The following is a 19,719-nucleotide window of genomic DNA, read 5'->3' as shown; positions in this document are numbered from 1 at the left end:
ACAGAAAGCTGCAGGCTATCACTTTTGACAGATCGCAGCCATTCTGCTTTCTGTGCCGGTTAGATGATGGACTCCCGAAATCTAGAGGAAGGAAGGCTGTAAAGGTAAGTACAGGTAATTTAAAATTCTTTACACACTTTAGACACACCAAACACACTTACCTTTGCACTCATGCATCCATCACTCACCTGAACACTGACACCTCGACCCCTCCAAGTCCTTCAACCCGACGGCCCGACTCCTCTAACTTGGCGTGGTTTGGAGCCGTTGGGAATCCCACAGTTCAACCTTAAAAATGGGGATTAAGCTAAAAACTGCCTGTTAACTACCTGTTAACAGGTAGTTAATTGGCACTAATCCCTTCCCACCTCGGGTAGGCGGGTCCCAGTGCGGGGCAGGTACCCACCTCCTTTGAAACTTACATGGAGGCGGGTTGGGGGCGGGATGGTGTCGGGACCCCGAATTCGGGACTTTAACCCCCCGCACGCCTCCAATCCCGACTCCATGGGTCAATGAAAATCGACCCCATTGTCTGTTTGTTTATAAGATGTGAGCATGTAATGTGTACAGATCTTGGATATGCTCTTTCTTCTCTGGTAACTAGCAGCAACATGGCTCCAAATACCATGGTTTCTGGGATGGGGGGATTGAGTAGACTAGACCTATATTCTCCAGAGTTTAGAAGAATGAGAGGTGATCTCATTGATGTTACGTCCGTGTATAAGAAGACACAGACTGCAGAGAACGGTACAATAGGTGTTAACTCAACGTGGCTCAGACTGCAACTGATCTGTACAGATTACTACTCAGCGTTATATACAGGTGTGGTCACTGCCGGTACTACAGTATACATGAGCTGTAAAAAGTAGTTCCCCCCTTAAAGGTACATACAATACAATTCCTCCCCTTTTAGATTAACAGTACCATAACACTCATTTAACAATTAAATATCAAACTAATTACAATTAACACTTTTAACATGCAACATTAGCTGAAAATAGTCTATTTATAAATTCAGTCTTTGGGGAGGCTTCCTGATCCTTTCTGGATAGCGCCTTTCCCGAGTGTCTTGCTCTTGGTGCGGAGGCGATTCTGGCCCCCTGTCGTCGGTTGGTTCATCAGCTTCCGATGCTACTGTTTCTGGGGTAGATGTTACCTGTACGTCGGGTTCATCACCAGGTACGTATGGGCGAGGCATGGGGTTGACTTGTTCCTGTGACTCTAGGATCTGGTCAGCATGGCGTCTCACGATGCTCTCCCCAATGTCCAGTGTGTACATTAGTGGGCCCTGCCGTGTGCATATCGTTCCTGGCTGCCATTTTTCTGTTCGGTAGTCGCGGGCCAAGACTGGTTGCCCTACATTGAAGCTCCTTGTTGGCTTCTCATGGATGTGCGGAATTGTTTACTCTCAACATCTCTTCGTACGTTTGGTCTGAGCAAATCCAGGCGAGATCTTAACTTTCGGTTAAAGAACATCATGGCTGGGGCCTGGTTGGTGACTGCATGTGTCGCATTTCGGTAGGCGAACAGGAAATTGTCCACCTTGTGCTGCAGCGGAATGTTGTCATTGTACATAGCCTTTATTGCCTTCTTAAAGGTTTGTACGAACCTCTCAGCCAATCCATTTGTGGCTGGATGATACGGGGCGGATGTGTAATGCCTTACCCCATTCTTTTTCAAGAACCTCCGGAACTCTTCGGACACAAACTGAGGTCCGTTGTCGGAGCAAATCTGTTCTGGCAAGCCATTCCTGGCAAAAATGGTCCGTAGGACTGCAATAGTTTTCTCTGTGGTGGTGGAGGACATTTTGATGACCTCAGGCCATTTCGAGTGCGCATCCACGGCTATTAAAAACATTGAGTCCATGAATGGACCAGCAAAATCAATATGCACCCGTTGCGATGGAGATGAGGGCCACTCCCATGGGTGTAGAGGGGCCTGTGGTGGTGCATTTTGGACTTTCTGGCATCCTGAGCAACTCTTGGTCAGGTCCTCGATTTGTTTATCGATTCCCGGCCACCACACATAAGCCCTGGCTAGGCTTTTCATTTTTACCCCTCCCAGATGACCCTCATGAAGCTCATTGAGCACTCTATCCCTTAACTTGGGTGGAATTACCACTCGGGATCCACACATCAAGGTCCCCCGGCACACTGACAGCTGTTCTCTCCTTGTCGAGAATGCTGGCAACAGTGAGTCGCCATGTGCTGGCCATCCCTTCACCGTCAAATCATATACCCGAGACAGTGTCGGGTCATTTCGGGTTTCCTTTTCGATACAAGCGTTAGTTACCGGTAGGTATTCAACTATAGTCGAATGGAATATTTCGACAGGATCCACTGCTGGTGCTTCCTCCGCAGTAGGCAGTGGCAGGCGTGATAGCCCATCAGCATTTCCATGCTGTTTCGTGCCCTTATATTCAATCTCATAGTGGTGCGCCCCTAGAAAAAGTGACCATCTTTGTAGTCGTTGCGCAGTCATCACCGGAACGCCCTTCTTCGGATTAAAAATGGAGACAAGAGGCTGGTGATCAGTCAGCAAGGTGAATTTCTCCCGTGCAGATAGTGATTGAACTTTTTCACTCCCCACACTAGGCTGAGGGCCTCCCTGTCAATCTGGGCGTAGTTACGCTCGGCTGAGGTTAGTGATCGTGACGCAAAGGCTATTGGCCTCTCTGAGCCGTCCGAGAATTTGTGCGACAGCACCGCTCCAATGCCGTAGGGTGACGCATCACATGCCAACCTAATTGGTAATGCTGGGTTGTAATGGGCCAATACCTCTTTTGATGTGATTAGTGTTTTGCTCTTCTGGAAAGCTCGTCTACATTCGTCACTCCACTTCCATGGCACCCCAGTTTGCAGTAGGTTGTTCAGTGGGTGTAGTATTGTAGACAAATTTGGCAAGAACTTATGGTAGTAGTTTACCAGCCCGAGGAACGACCTCAGTTGTGACACATTTTCCGGTGCTGGAGCCTTGACTACTGCCTCAATCTTCTCTGGGGACTTATGTAACCCCTCTTTATCGATAACGTGGCCACAATACGAGATTTGTTTTCTAAAAAACTCGCATTTGGGGCGGTTAGCTCGGAGCCCATATTCCTGCAATCTAGTGAGCACCTGCTCCAGGTTGGCAAGGTGATCACTGTCATTTTCGCCCGTTACCAGGATGTCGTCCAAATAACACTGGGTCCCTGGGATCCCTTGCAGGACTTGTTCCATTGCCCTCTGCCAAATAGCCGGAGCTGATGCTACCCCGAATACCAGCCGGTTGTATTGGTAGAGACGTTTATGGGTGTTGATTGTGAGGTATTTTTTTGATGCTTCTTCTACCTCCATTTGCAGATACGCCTATGCCTGGCGGATCATATAACTAGGGCTGTAGAGAGGGCTTTAAACTAACTAGTGGGGGGGAGGTTCCTAGAGAGCAAATAATAAAAATGACAACAGAGAAGGTCATAGACTTAGGTAGCAGTGGGGAAATTAAAAACCAGAGCATGTCAGGAAGGGGCAGAAGGTATGGAGTAAAAGGTAAAGTAATAAAAAGGGCAAAAGCAGGAACTAAGTGTCACAAAACATCTTTGAAAGTTCTCTATCTGAATGCACGTAGCATTCGTAACAAAATAGACGAGTTAATGGCACAAATAACTACATATGGGTACGATCTTGTGGCCATTACAGAAACATGGCTGCAGGGTAACAATGCCTGGGAATTAAACATACCAGGTTATTTAACGATCAGGAAGGACAGGCAGGAAGGAAGGGGAGGTGGGATGGCTATGTTAATAAAGGAAGGAATCACTGTAATACAGAGAAATGATATTGGGTCAAAAGATCAAGATAATGAAACAGTTTGGGTGGAGGTAAGGAATAATAAGGGGAAAAAAACACTAGTGGGCATAGTCTATAGGCCTCCGAACAGTGGCAACTCTGTTGGACGGAGTATCAATCAGGAAATAGTTGAGGCTTGTAATAAGGGAACATCTATAATTATGGGGGATTTTAACTATCATATTAATTGGACAAATCAAATTGAGCAGGGCTGCCTTGAGGATGAGTTCATTGAGTGTATTAGGGATGGGTTTTTTGAGCAGTATGTAACTGAACCGACCAGGGGGCAAGTAACCTTAGATCTGGTCCTGTGTAACGAGACAGGATTAATTAAAAATGTCCTAGTAAAGGATCCCCTTGGAATGAGTGACCATAACATGGTTGAATTCCATATTCAATTAGAGGGTGAGAAGGTTGGATCTCAAACAAGCGTGCTAAGCTTGAATAAAGGAGACTATGAAGGTATGAGAGCGGAATTGAGTAGAGTGGATTGGGCAAATAGATTAAAGGGTAAGACGATACATGATCAGTGGTGTACATTTAAGGAGTTATTTTACAACTTCCAAAAAAAATATATTCCACTGAGAATAAAAGGGTGTAAAAGAAAAGACAGCCATCCGTGGCTAAGTAAAGAAATGAAGGATAGTATTCAACTAAAAACAAGGGCATATAAGGTAGCCAAATCTAGTGGGAGGATAGAGGATTGGGAAAACTTTAAAAGACAGCAAAAAATAACAAAAAGATTGATTAAGAAAGGGAAGATAGATTATGAAAGTGAATTAGCAAAAAATATAAAAACAGATAGTAAGAGTTTTTATAGTTATATAAAAAGAAAAAGGGTGGCTAAAGTAACTGTTGGTCCCTTAGAGGATGAGACCAGGAAATTAATGGTGGGAAATATGGAGATGGCAAAAACACTGAATGAATATTTTATATCAGTCTTTACACTAGAAGACACTAAGAATATCCCAACACTGGACAAACAGGAGGCTAAAGGGGGGGAGGAGCTAAACACGATCAAAATCACTAAGGAAGTGGTACTCGGTAAAATAATAGGACTCAAGGCGGATAAATCACCTGGACCTGATGGCTTACATCCTAGGTGTTGAGTCTGAGTGTCCCAGATATGCTTATTCTAAATCACTGGACACAGACAACAAGAATAACTTAAACAGGTCTTTACTAATCGAAGGTCAGGGCTGAACTGCTTAGCAAATTACTACACAGAGTTTATATACCGGTGTGGTCACCACCGGTACTACAATATACAGTAGCCAAGAGAAAGTAGTCCATCTCTTAAGGTAGTCTCTTAAGGTGGTACAGGTTACATACACCACAATTCCTCCCTTTTTAGCTTAACAGTGTACATCCCAATTTAAACATAACATGGATAACATATATACAACTTCATGCAAAACTGTTCAAAGATTCAGTCTCTGAGGAGGCCTCCTGATCCGAGTTGGATAACGCCTTTCAGGGGTCTCTGATTCTCGTTGCTGGGGTGACTCATCTAGTTGATCTCTTATGGATTGGACATCATCAGGTACATTGGCGTCTGAGGTAGATGCTTCAGGTTCACTAACTTCTTCCACTGGTGTCTCTGTCGTAGTCATGGGTTCGACCCTTGTTCTCGATTCTACAAGTTGGTCAGCATGACGTCGTATTACGTTTTCACCAATATCCACCGTGTACATCAGGGGTCCTTGTCTGGCACGAATTGTTCCAGATTGCCATTTCTCATTCTTATAGTCCCGGGCTAACACTGGTTGTCCTATTTCGAAACTCCGAGTGGTCTTGTTATTTATATGCTGGAACTGTTTGTTTTCGACTTCCCTCCGCACATTTGGTTTTAACAAGTCCAACCTGGACCGCAACCTCCTGTTATAGAACATCATGGCAGGGCTTTGATTTGTCACTGCATGAGTGGCGTTTCGATATGCCATTAGGAAATTGTCCACCTTGTGTTGTAGTGGAATCTGGTCTTCGCTCATGGCCTTTATCGCCTTTTTGAACGTTTGTACAAATCTCTCGGCCAACCCATTTGTAGCCGGATGATATGGGGCAGAGGTATAATGTTTCACCCCATTCTTCTTCATGAATTTCTGGAATTCTTCTGACACGAACTGCGGTCCGTTGTCTGAACATATTTGTTCTGGCAATCCATTTCTTGCGAATATCGTTCTTAGAACTGCGACCGTCTTTTCCGAGGTAGTGGTCGCCATCTTAATCACTTCTGGCCATTTAGAATGTGCGTCTACCGCAATTAAAAACATGGAGTCCATGAATGGACCTGCGAAGTCAATATGTACACGTTGTCATGGGGTTGAAGGCCATTCCCATGGATGCAGCGGTGCAATTGGAGTTGCATTTTGAACTTTTTGGCACCCTGAGCAGCTTTTAGTCAGATCCTCTATTTGTTGGTCGATACCTGGCCACCACACATAAGCCCTAGCAAGGCTTTTCATCTTGACTCCCCCCAGATGACCTTCATGCAGTTCCTTTAGAACTCTCTCCCTTAATTTAGGAGGAATAATCACCCTTGTTCCATACATCAATGTTCCTTGACAGACGGACAGCTGTTCTCGTCTGGCTGAGAATGCCGGTAACAGTGGTTCACCATGAGCTGGCCATCCCTTCACTGTCAATTCGTAGACCCGAGACAGTGTCGGGTCGTTCCTGGTTTCTCTCTCAATACTTGCATTGGTGACTGGTAAACATTCGATGATGGTCGAGTGAAATAACTCAACAGGGTCAACTGTCGGTGCCTCTTCCGCTGTAGGTAGTGGCAGGCGCGACAGCCCATCAGCATTACCATGTTGCTTTGTACCTTTGAATTCGATCTGATATTGATGTGCCCCTAGGAAAAGGGACCATCTCTGGAGCCTCTGCGCTGTCATCACCGAAACACCCTTCTTAGGGTTAAAAATGGAAACTAACGGCTGGTGGTCTGTCAGCAGCGTAAACTTTTGCCCTTGCAGGTAATGATTAAATTTTTTTACTCCCCACACAAGGCTGAGAGCCTCCCTATCTATCTGAGCATAGTTGCGCTCAGCGGAGGTCAATGATCTGGATGCGAACGCGACTGGTCTTTCCAAGCCATTTGGCAACTTATGTGAGAGCACTGCCCCAATACCATATGGAGAAGCATCACAAGCTAAACGAATAGGCAGCGTTGGGTTAAAGTGAGCCAACACTTCCTTAGAGGTGATCAATGCCTTGCTTTTGTGAAAGGCCCGCTTACAGTCCTCGCTCCACTTCCATGGCACTCCCTTCTGCAAAAGAGCGTTCAGCGGGTGTAGCACCGTGGATAAATTTGGCAGAAACTTATGGTAATAGTTAATCAACCCTAGGAACGACCTCAACTGGGATACATTTTCCGGAGCGGGAGCCTTCACAACAGCTTCGATCTTGTCAGGTGACTTGTGAAGCCCCTCTTGGTCAATGACGTGACCACAGTACAAGATTTGCTTCTGAAACAACTCACATTTCTGGCGATTAACTCGAAGTCCATATTCTTTCAATCTGGTGAGCACCTGTTCCAAATTTGTAAGGTGTTCCTCATCATCATCTCCTGTAATCAGAATGTCGTCCAGGTAGCATTGTGTGCCTGGAATTCCCTGTAATACCTGCTCCATGGCCCTTTGCCAAATCGCTGGAGCCGATGCCACTCCAAAAACCAGTCTATTATACCGATATAAGCCCTTATGCGTGTTGATCGTGAGATACTGGCGTGACGCTTCATCAACCTCCATCTGTAAGTACGCCTGCGCCAGGTCTATCTTGGTGAAGTGTTTCCCGCCAGACAACGAAGCGAAGATATCCTCAATCCGTGGAAGCGGATATTGCACCGTGTGAAGCACCGGATTAACAGTGATCTTGAAATCACCACAGATGCGAACCTTCCCCGGTTCCCCCGGCTTGTTACTCGATGAACGCTTCATGACGGGAACAATGGGCGTAGCCCATTCACTCCAGTCCACCTTTGACAGTACTCCGGAACGTTCTAGTCCCTCCAGCTCAGCTTCCACAGCAGGTCGTATCGCATAAGGTACCGGTCTAGCTTTGAAAAATTTCGGGTTTGCATGTTCTTCAACCTTGATGTTTGCCGTAATTCCTTTCAGTGTTCCCAGTCCCTGCTGGAACACCTCTTTAGCATCGTCCAATATTCTGGACAGTCGTTTAGGTTTGACATCGTTCTTTTTACCGGAATCTACAGTTCGTGCTTTTAAGGAATGCCAGTCCATATTTATTCTCCTGATCCATTCCCGTCCCAGTAGTGGTGGACCTCCCTCAGGTAACACATATAAGTCCATTCCTCGGCTTTCTTTACCCTTGTGGACCACCTTTACCTTTATCTTTCCGATGGGGTATACTCTTTGCCCCGTGTATGTTTTCAATACAATCTCCGTATCCCTTAGGGGAATGTGTGGAAATAACCTTTTGTAATCTTGCTTATTCATGACCGTCAATGCCGATCCAGTGTCCAATTCCATCTTCACTTGGACTCCTGCTATCTGAAGTGTGACCCAGATAGTTTGGTGGTCTGCTGTGTTACCCACATTATGTATTCTTAGACAACCCAGTTCCTTACTGCTGGAGTCTGAATCCGTCTTCTGTTCATCCGAACTGTTCTCTGTCACCTTGTGTACCTTTTTGCACTTTTCCTGCGGTGACTTTATGTTGCTGGTCTTCTTTCCTGACCGGCATACTTTAGCTATGTGACCTAGCCTGCCACATTTTCTGCATTCCTGATTTTTGAACCAGCACTGGTTCTGATCGTGCGTTGTCCTTCCGCAATGATAACACTTTACTGCACCCAATGCCATTCGATTGGTGCTGAGTTCCGATGACCTTGGTGCATTTCCGCGGTGCCTCTTGCTGCGGCCTCGTGCGATGCTGCAATGGTGACAGCTTTATCAAGCGTAAGGTCCTTTTCCTCTAGCAGTCGCTTTTGAGTTCCTTCTTTTAGTAATCCACACACGAATTTATCTCTCAGAGCGTCTGCTAGTCCTGTACCAAACTGACAGTACTTTGATAGCTTGCGCAGTTCAATTAAGAATTCAGCGTTGCTTTCCTCTTTCAGCTGCGTTCTTCTGTAAAATTTAAATCGTTCTGCTATCAGCAGTGGCGTGGGGTTTAAATGTTCTTGCAGGATAGTAACAATATTCGCGAAAGTCTGATCCGCCGGTTTATCTGGTGTTACAAGGTGCCTCAATAACCTGTACGTCTTCGCACCCATTGAGTTTAATAAGGTTATTGCTTTCTTATCATCTGGTACCTCATTTGCTGTACAATAAACTCCAATGCGTTCTACATACGTGGCCCAATCTTCAACATCGCTATCAAAAGCAGTGATGTTACCGTGTTTAGGCATCCTTGAGAGTTTCTTTAAATATTTTATTTTCCCAAAATGGCGGCTTCCCGCGCTTGTCTTCTTCCCCCGCCTGCTAAAATGGCGGCTTCCCGCGCTTGGCGGCTTTTCCCGCACTTGTCTTCTTCCCCTGCCGACTACAATGGCGGCTTCCTGCGCTGGTCTTCTTCCCCCGCTGGCTACAATGGCGATTACCGCGCTGTTGCCGTTCTCGCCTCCCAGCGGTTCTTAATTTCCCCGACGCTGCTTTTGTTCCCCCGCGGTTCTCGTGGGCATTAACGCTTCCCTTGTTGCTGCGCCTCTCAGCCCCGATTGCAGCCCGGCCCTTTACACCGGCTGCGGTCGAGTTCTCCGCGGTTCTCGTGGCATTAACGCTGCCCTTGTCGCTGCGCCTCTCGGCCCCGATTGCAGCCCGGCCCTTTACACCGGCTGCGGTCGAGTTCTCCGCCCTTTTTCCTCCGGTTTCCCTCCCCTTCTCCACTGACAACGCGGCCGACTTTCTGCCCGTGTCGCCAGATCGGCTTACCCACCACCGTGGTAGAAGGATGATCACTGCCTGTCGCTGATGGAGGACTTCGTGGTCAGTACTTTCAACCCGGGTTCTCGATGCCTCCCGTGCGATGCGGTGCTCAGCAGGCTGATGAGGGCGGATGCCTCTTCTCGACGTCCATTCTGAGGACGAAGCTGCCTTGGATGCAAAACTGCTGCAGGGTAAGATCGGACTCGTCGCCACTGTTGAGTCTGAGTGTCCCAGATATGCTTATTCTAAATCACTGGACACAGACAACAAGAATAACTTAAACAGGTCTTTACTAATCGAAGGTCAGGGCTGAACTGCTTAGCAAATTACTACACAGAGTTTATATACCGGTGTGGTCACCACCGGTACTACAATATACAGTAGCCAAGAGAAAGTAGTCCATCTCTTAAGGTAGTCTCTTAAGGTGGTACAGGTTACATAAGAACATAAGAACATAAGAAATAGGAGCAGGAGTAGGCCAATCGGCCCCTCGAGCCTGCTCCACCATTCAATAAGATCATGGCTGATCTGATCCTAACCTCAAATCTTCTATCACTCTGCATCCACCCGAACCCATGTGATCTCCCGGGAGAGGCGAAAAACCAGATAAAGACCCAATGGCCAATTTGGGAGAAAAAAATCTGGGAAATTCCTCTCCGACCCATCTAGGCGATCGAAATTCTTCCAGGAGATCACTCTGTCCCTATATTTTCTACAGTACTTACCTTCTGTAAAGGCGATCTCCACCCCAGCCAGGAACAGGAATAAAACCATCTCCTGAAATCTAACAGAATTAGAACACAGTAGGAGCAGAACAAGGCTACACGGCCCCTGGGCCCGCTCCACTACCCACAGGGCCATGACCATTCCGAACCCAGACTCATGTCCAATTTCCTGCCCGCTCCCCGTAACCCTTAATTCCCTTTACTTCTAGGAAACTATCTATTTCTGTTTTAAATTTATTTAATGATGTAGCTTCCACAGCTTTCTGGGGCAGCAAATTCCACAAACCTACCACCCTCTGAGTGAAGAAGTTTCTCCTCATCTCAGTTTTGAATGAGCAGCCCCTTATTTTAAGATTATGCCCCCTAGTTCTAGTTTCACCCATCATTGGGAACATCCTCACCGCATCCACCCGATCAAGCCCCTTCACAATCTTATATGTTTCAATAAGATCGCCTCTCATTCTTCTGAACTCCAATGAGTAGAGTCCCAATCTACTCAACCTCTCCTCATATGACCACCCCCTCATCCCCGGGATTAACCGAGTGAACCTTCTTTGTACTGACTCGAGAGCAAGTATATCCTTTCTTAAGTATGGACACCAAAACTGTATGCAGTATTCCAGGTGCGGCCTCACCAATACCTTGTACAACTGCAGCAATACCTCCCTGTTTTTATATTCCAACCCCCTAGCAATAAAAGCCAACATTCCATTGGCCTTCTTAATCACTTGCTGCACCTGCATACTAACTTTTTGAGTTTCGTGCACCAGGACCCCCAGATCCCTTTGTACTACAGTACTTTCCAGTTTCTTGCCATTAAGATAATAACTTGCTCTATGATTTTTCCTGCCAAAGTGCATAACCTCACACTTTCCAGTATTGTATTCCATCTGCCAAATCTCTGCCCACTTACTTAGCCTGTCTATGTCCCTTTGCAGGTTTTTTATGTCCTCCTCACTCACTACTTTCTGTCCCATCTTTGTATCATCTGCAAACTTTGATATGTTACACTCGGTCCCCTCCTCCAAATCGTTAATATAGATTGTAAAGAGTTGGGGACCCAGCACTGACCCCTGCGGAACACCACTAGTTACTGGTTGCCAATCTGAGAACGAACCATTTATCCCAACTCTCTGCTTTCTGTTAGAGAGCCAATCCTCCACCCACGCCAGAATATTACCCCCAATCCCGTGATTTTTTATCTTGAGCAATAATCTTTTGTGTGGCACCTTGTCAAATGCCTTTTGGAAGTCTAAATACACTACGTCCACTGGTTCCCCTTTATCCACCCTGTATGTTACTTCCTCAAAAAACTCAAGCAAATTTGTTAAACATGACTTCCCCTTCATGAAACCATGCTGAGTTTGCCCTATTAAATTATGTTTATCCAAATGTCCCGTTACTGTCTCCTTAATAATGGACTCTAACATTTTACCAACCACAGATGTTAGGCTAACAGGTCTATAGTTTCCAGCCTTCTGCCTACTACCCTTTTTAAATAAGGGTGTTACATTAGCAGTTTTCCAATCTGCCGGGACCTTTGCTGAGTCCAGTGAGTTTTGGAAAATTATTACCAATGCATCCACAATCCCTACCGCTACTTCCCTCAAGACCCTGGGATGCAAGCCATCAGGTCCAGGGGATTTATCCGCCTTGAGTCCCATTATTTTACCAAGTACCGCTTCCTTAGTGATTTTAATTGTATTTAGTTCCTCCCCCCCTAGAGCCCCCTGTTTGTCCAGTGTTGGGATATTCTTAGTGTCCTCTACTGTAAAGACTGATACAAAATAATTGTTCAGTGTTTTTGCCATCTCCATGTTTCCCACCATTAATTTCCCGGTCTCATCCTCTAAGGGACCAACATTTACTTTAGCCACCCTTTTTCTTTTTATATAACTATAGAAACTTTTACTGTCTGTTTTTATATTTTTTGCTAATTTACTTTCATAATCTATCTTCCCTTTCTTAATCAATCTTTTTGTTATTTTTTGCTGTCTTTTAAAGACTTCCCAATCTTCCATCCTCCCACTAGATTTGGCTACCTTATATGCCCTTGTTTTTAGTCGGATACTATCCTTAATTACTTTACTTAGCCACGGATGGCTATCTTTTCTTTTACACCCTTTTTTCCTCAGTGGAATATATATTTTTTGGAAGTTGTAAAATAACTCCTTAAATGTACACCACTGGTCATGTACCGTCTTACCCTTTAATCTATTTTCCCAGTCCACTCTAATTAATTCCGCTCTCATACCTTCATAGTCTCCTCTATTCAAGCTCAGCACGCTTGTTTGAGATCCAACCTTCTTACCCTCTAATTGAATATGGAACTCAACCATGTTATGGTCACTCATTCCAAGGGGATCCTTTACTAGGACATTTTTAATTAATCCTGTCTCATTACACAGGACCAAATCTAAGGTTGCTTGCCCCCTGGTCGGTTCAGTTACATACTGCTCAAGAAACCCATCCCTAATACACTCAATGAACTCTTCCTCAAGGCTGCTCTGCCCAATTTGATTTGTCCAGTTAATATGATAATTAAAATCCCCCATAATTATAGCTGTTCCCTTATTACAAGCCTCAACTATTTCCTGATTAATACTCCGTCCAACAGAGTTGCAACTGTTCGGAGGCCTATAGACTACACCCACTAGTGTTTTTTTCCCCTTATTATTCCTTACCTCCACCCAAACTGTTTCACTATCCTGCTCCTTTGACCCAATATCATTTCTCTGTATTATAGTGATTCCTTCCTTTATTAACATAGCCACCCCACCTCCTCTCCCTTCCTGCCTGTCCTTCCTGATTGTTAAATAACCTGGTATGTTTAATTCCCAGTCATGGTCACCCTGCAGCCATGTTTCTGTAATGGCCACAAGATCATACCCATATGTCATTATTTGTGCCGTTAACTCATTCATTTTGTTACGAATGCTACGTGCATTCAGATAAAGAACTCTCAAATATGTTTTGTAACACTTAGTTCCTGTTTTTTCCCTTTTTAGTACTTTACTTTTTACTCCATACCTTCTGTCCCTTCCTGACACATTCTGTTTTTTAATTCCCCCACTGCTACCTAAGTCTATGACCTTCTCTGTTGTCATTTCTATTATTTGCTCTCTAGAAACCTCCCCCCCACTAATTAGTTTAAAGCCCTCTCTACAGCCCTAGTTATATGATTCGCCAGGACTCTAGTCCCAGCACTGGCCAAGTGGAGTCCGTCCCAACAGAACAGCTCCCTCCTGTCCCAGTACTGGTGCCAGTGTCCCAAGAAGCAAAACCCATTTCTCCCACACCAGTCTTTGAGCCACGCATTTAACTCTTTAATTTTATTTATCCTAGCCAAATTCGCTCGTGGCTCAGGTAATAACCCAGAGATTATTACCCTTGAGGTTCTGTTTTTTAATTTGACCCCTAGCTGCTCATACTCCTTTAACAGAACCGTCTTCCTTGTCCTATCTACGTCGTTTGCACCAACATGGACCACGACAACTGGATCCTCCCCCTCCCACTGCAAGTTTCTTTCCAGCCCAGAAGAGATGTCCTTAACCCTGGCACCAGGCAGGCAACACAGCCTTCGGGACTCCCGCTCTTGACTGCAGAGAACCCTATCTATCCCCCTAATGATACTATCCCCTACCACTACAACATTTCTTTTTACTCCCTCCACTTGAATGGCCCCCTGTGCTGTGGCCAGGTTGCTCATCCTCCCTGCAGTCCCCGCTCCCGCCCTCACAGGGAGTAAGAACCTCGATCCTGCTGGACAAGAACAAGGGCTGTGTCTCCTTCAACACTACATCCTGGATCCCTGTACCTTCCTCACTCGTAGTCACACCGTCCTGTCCCTGACCACGGACTACATCTGCAGTAATTAACTTCATAGGTGTGACCATCTCCTGAAACATAGAGTCCAGGAACTTCTCCCCCTCCCTGATGTGTCGCAGTGTCCGAAGCTCGGTCTCAAGCTCCATAACATGGAACTTGAGTTCCTCTAGCAGCAAACACTTGTCGCAGATGTAATCACCGTTAGCCTCAATGGGGTTCACCGGCTCCCACATCTCGCAACAGTAACACATCACCTGCTCCATTCTATATAATTAATTTAATTTCTTATTATTAGTTATGAAGACCCTGCCCGGATATATATGATAATATCACACCAGTATTCAACAGGACTTACCAACTTAAAGGTATGAAAGAGAAGAGAAGGAAGAAAACCAACCAACCAGCTGATCACCAACCTCCTCCTTGAATACTGTCTGTGGAGCCTGTTTGGTTGACTCGTCTCGCTGCTCCGCCTCCGCAGTGCTGTCTAAGCCTGGGAGTGGGGAATAAAACAGAGCAAAAAACACACCCTCACCTCCCACTTATCCGAACTCTCCCACTTAGCAAAACTCCAACAGCACTCAATGCACAAAGCACTCTGTGCACTGCACTAGCCCCTCCCCTTTTATACCCGGATTCTACTTCCTGTTTAAACTGCCCAAGAGTTTAAAAAACCCTTAAAAAATTAAACTTACTTCAAATAATTGACTTCTTAACACACTAAAATTCACAAAATACACTTAAATGATTTTTCTCCCACTTAGCAAAACTCCAACAGCACTCAATGCACAAAGCACTCCGTGCACTGCACTAGCCCCTCCCCTTTTATACCCGGATTCTACTTCCTGTTTAAACTGCCCAAGAGTTTAAAAAACCCTTAAAAAATTAAACTTACTTCAAATAATTGACTTCTTAACACACTAAAATTCACAAAATACACTTAAATGATTTTTCTCCCACTTAGCAAAACTCCAACAGCACTCAATGCACAAAGCACCACACAAGGGTCTTGAGGGAAGTGGTGGTAGGGATTGTGGATGCATTGGTAATAATTTTCCAAAACTCCCTGGACTCGGCAAAGGTCCCGGCAGACTGGAAAACTGCTAATGTAACACCCTTATTTAAAAGGGCAGTAGACAGAAGGCTGGAAACTATAGACCAGTTAGCCTAACATCTGTGGTAAGTAAAATTTTGGAGTCCATTATTAAGGAGACAGTAACAGGACATTTGGATAATCATAATTTAATAGGACAAAGTCAGCATGGTTTTATGAAGGGGAAGTCATGTTTGACAAATTTGCTGGAGTTCTTTGAGGAAGTAACATATAGGGTGGATAAAGGGGAACCAGTGGACGTAGTGTATTTAGTCTTCCAAAAGGCATTTGACAAGGTGCCACACAAAAGATTATTGCTTAAGATAAAAAATCACGGGATTGGGGGTAATATTCTGGCATGGATAGAGGATTGGCTATCTAACAGAAGGCAGAGAGTTGGGATAAATGGTTCATTCTCAGACTGGCAATCAGTAACTAGTGGTGTTCCGCAGGGGTCAGTGCTGGGTCCCCAACTCTTTACAATCTATATTAACGATTTGGAGGAGGGGACCGAGTGTAACATATCAAAGTTTGCAGATGATACTAAGATGGGAGGGAAAGTAGTGAGTGAGGAGGACATAAAAAACCTGCAAGGGGACATAGACAGGCTAAGTAAGTGGGCAGAGATTTGGCAGATGGAATACAATACTGGAAAGTGTGAGGTTATGCACTTTGGCAGGAAAAATCGTAGAGCAAGTTATTATCTTAATGGCAAGAAACTGGAAAGTACTGAAGTACAAAGGGATCTGGGGGTCCTGGTGCACGAAACTCAAAAGGTTAGTGTGCAGGTGCAGCAAGTGATTAAGAAGGCCAATGGGATGTTGGCTTTCATTGCTAGGGGGATAGAATATAAAAATAGGGAGGTATTGCTTCAGTTGTACAAGGTATTGGTAAGACCGCACCTGGAATACTGCGTACAGTTTTGGTGTCCATACTTAAGAAAGGATATACTTGCTCTCGAGTCAGTACAAAGAAGGTTCACTCGGTTAATCCCGGGGATGAGGGGATGGACATATGAGGAGAGGTTGAGTAGATTGGGAGTCTAATCACTGGAGTTCAGAAGAATGAGAGGCGATCTTATTGAAACATATAAGATTGTGAAGGGGTTGGATCGGGTGGATGCGGGGAAGACGTTCCCGATGATGGGTGAAACTAGAACTAGGGGGCATAGTCTTAGAATAAGGGGCTGCTCTTTCAAAACTGAGATGAGGAGGAACTACTTCACTCAGAGGGTGGTAGGTCCATAGAATATGCTGCCCCAAAAAGCTGTAGAAGCTACATCACTACATAAATTTAAAACAGAAATAGACAGTTTCCTAGAAGTAAAGGGAATTAAGGGTTACGGGGAGCGGGCAGGAATTTGGACATGAGTCTAGGTTTGGATTGGTCATGGCCCTATGGGTAGCGGAGCGGGCCCAGGGGCCGTGTAGCCTGATCCTGCTCCTATTTCGTGTGTCTAATTCTGTTAGATTCAGGAGATGGTTCTGTGATAGTGGATTGGCGGTTAGGATCAGATCAGCCATGATCTTATTGAATGGCGGAGCAGGCTCGAGGGGCCGATTGGCCTACTCCTGCTCCTATTTCTTATGTTCTTATGTTCTTATAGATCAATCTTAGTGAAGCGTTTCCCGCCAGATAGCGAGGCAAAAATATCTTCAATCCGCGGAAGTGAATATTGTATGGTGTGAAGGATCGGGTTCACTGTTACCTTAAAGTTCCCACAGATGCGAACCTTCCTTGGTATCCCAGGCGTGCTGCTCAACGACTTTTTCATCACAGGGACGATGGGTGTAGCCCACTCGCTCCAGTCTACCTTGGACAGTACAGCTGAACGTTCCAGACTCTCCAGCTCTGCTTCGACGGCTGGGCGGATCGCATAAGGTCCGCCCAGTGTGGCCTTAAAAAATTTTGGGCTTGCGTTTTCTTCAATTTTAATCATCGCTGTCATGCCTTTCAGTGTTCCGAGTCCTTGCTGGAACACTTCTTTCGCGTCAGTTAGGATCTTTGACAGTCGCCCAGGTGTGACGTCGTCATCCTTTTTGTCAGCCACAGTCAGTGCCTGTATGGAATGCCAATCCAGTTGTATTTTCCGGATCCATTCATGTCCCAGTAATGGTGGTCCTCCATCTTGCAATACATACAGGTCTAGTTTTGGTGTTTCCTTACTGTTATATATAACGGTCACCCTTATTTTTCCTTTGGGGTACACTTTTTGCCCCGTGTACGTCTTCAAAATAATTTTTGTGTCTCTCAAGGGTATGTGTGAGAATAGCCGCTCATAGTCCCGTCGGTTTACGACTGTTAGGGCTGATCCTGTGTCCAATTCCATCTTTACCTGGACTCCTGCTATCTTGAGAGTGACCCAAATGGTTCGGTGATCCTCCGTTGTGATCACATTATGTAGTTTCAGACAACTCAGTTCCCTGCTTTCGGAGTCGTTATCACTCTTTTGTTCGTCTGAACTATTCTCTGTCATCTTATGTACCTTCTGGTACTTTCCTTTGGTAGGTTTCTTATTGCTGGTTTTCTTTCCCGACCTGCAGACTTGTGCTATGTGTCCTACTTTTCCACACTGTCTGCACACTTTGTCTTTGAACCAGCAATCATTCTGGTCGTGTGTTGTTCTGCCGCAGCGCTAGCACTTCTCTGTTCCATATGACATTTCGTTTGTGCCATATTCTTGCGGTCTCTGTTGTATCTCTGCAGCACCCCGTGCTGCTGCTTCATATGATACCACAATGCTGAAAGCCTTTTCTAGCGTAAGGTCCTTTTCAGATAAAAGCCATTTCTGGGTTCCTTCACTTTGAAGCCCACACACAAACTTGTCCCTTAAGGCATCTGTTAGTCCCGCTCCAAACTGGCAGTGTTTCGATAGTTTGTGCAGTTCTGTTAAATAATCAGCATTGCTTTCATCCTTATGCTGGTTCCGTTTGTGAAACTTGAATCTTTCTGCTATCAGCAGCGGTGTGGGGTTTAAATGTTCCTTTAGTATCGTTACTATGTCTTCAAAACTCTTTTCCATTGGCTTCGTTGGGGTTACTAAATTTCGTAATAAACCATACGTCTTTGCACCCATTAAATTTAACAATACCGATGCTTTCTTGTCATCTGACACCCCATTTGCCCTGCAGTACACCTCTATTCGTTCGACATATGTAGTCCAATCTTTGACTTCATTGTCAAATGCGGAGATACTGCCACTCTTCGGCATTTTGGGTGTGGTTTAAAATGGCATCTCCCAATGGCTTAAAATGGCGTCTCCCATGCTTTCCTTCCACCCCCGCTGCTGCTGACGCCGCTCCCGGCGGTTCTCATGGCAATGGCGGCGCCCTGTAGGTTTCGCGCGCTTCTCCTGTGCTGCTGCCAACGCCGCTCTCGGCGGTCCTCGTGGCAATGGCGGCACCTCGCGGGTTTCTGCGCATCTCTCTCTCCCTCTCTCCGACACTGCTCGGCCCCTGAACACCGGCTGCGCCCTGTGCGCTCTGCCCTCTCTCTCTCTCCCCCGTCGACGCTGCCCGGCCCTTTGCTGTGTCGCTCGGTCGGGCTCTAGCCTGCCGCTGTCCGGGAAGGGTCTGTGCACTACCTGTTGCCAGCCCGTTTCGCTGGACCACCTCAACTGGAAAGCCAAGCCTGGCTCTCGACAGCCTCCCCCGCAATTCTCGAGTCTCTGCTGGATGACTGGGCGGTTGCCCGTGGTCGACGCCCGAGCCTCTGGCCTTGACCTCCAATCCACTGATCTCCAGGAACGAATCCCCGGGAGGTGATGCAGAGTTGCAGGTAGGTTTGAACCTGCCTCGTCGCCAATGCTACGTCCGTGTATAAGAAGACACAGACTGCAGAGAACGGTACAATAGGTGTTTACTCAACGTGGCTCAGACTGCAACTGATCTGTACAGATTACTACTCAGCGTTATATACAGGTGTGGTCACTGCCAGTACAACAGTATACATGAGCTGTAAAAAGTAGTTCCCCCCTTAAAGGTACATACATTACAATTGAAACATACAAAATTCTGACAGGGCTTGACAGGGTAGATGTAGGGAGGATGTTTCCCCTGGCTGGGGAGTCTAGAACCAGGGGTCACAGTCTCAGAATAAGGGGTCGGCCATTTAGGACTGAGATGAGGAGAAATTTCTTCACTCAGAGGGTGGTGAATCTTTGGAATTCTCTACCCCAGAGGGCTGTGGAGGCTCAGTCGTTGAGTATATTCAAGGCTGAGATCGATAGATTTTTGGATATTAATGGAATCAAGGGATGTGGGGATAGTGCAGGAAAGTGGAGTTGAGGTAGTAGATCAGCCATGATCTTATTGAATGGCGGAGCAGGCTCGAAGGGCCGAATGACCCACTCCTGC

Source organism: Somniosus microcephalus, chromosome 25, assembly GCF_052327205.1.
Source record: "Somniosus microcephalus isolate GS21.2 chromosome 25, FLI_Smic_1.0, whole genome shotgun sequence".
Lineage (NCBI taxonomy): Eukaryota > Metazoa > Chordata > Chondrichthyes > Squaliformes > Somniosidae > Somniosus > Somniosus microcephalus.
This window is presented reverse-complemented; position numbering follows the sequence as displayed.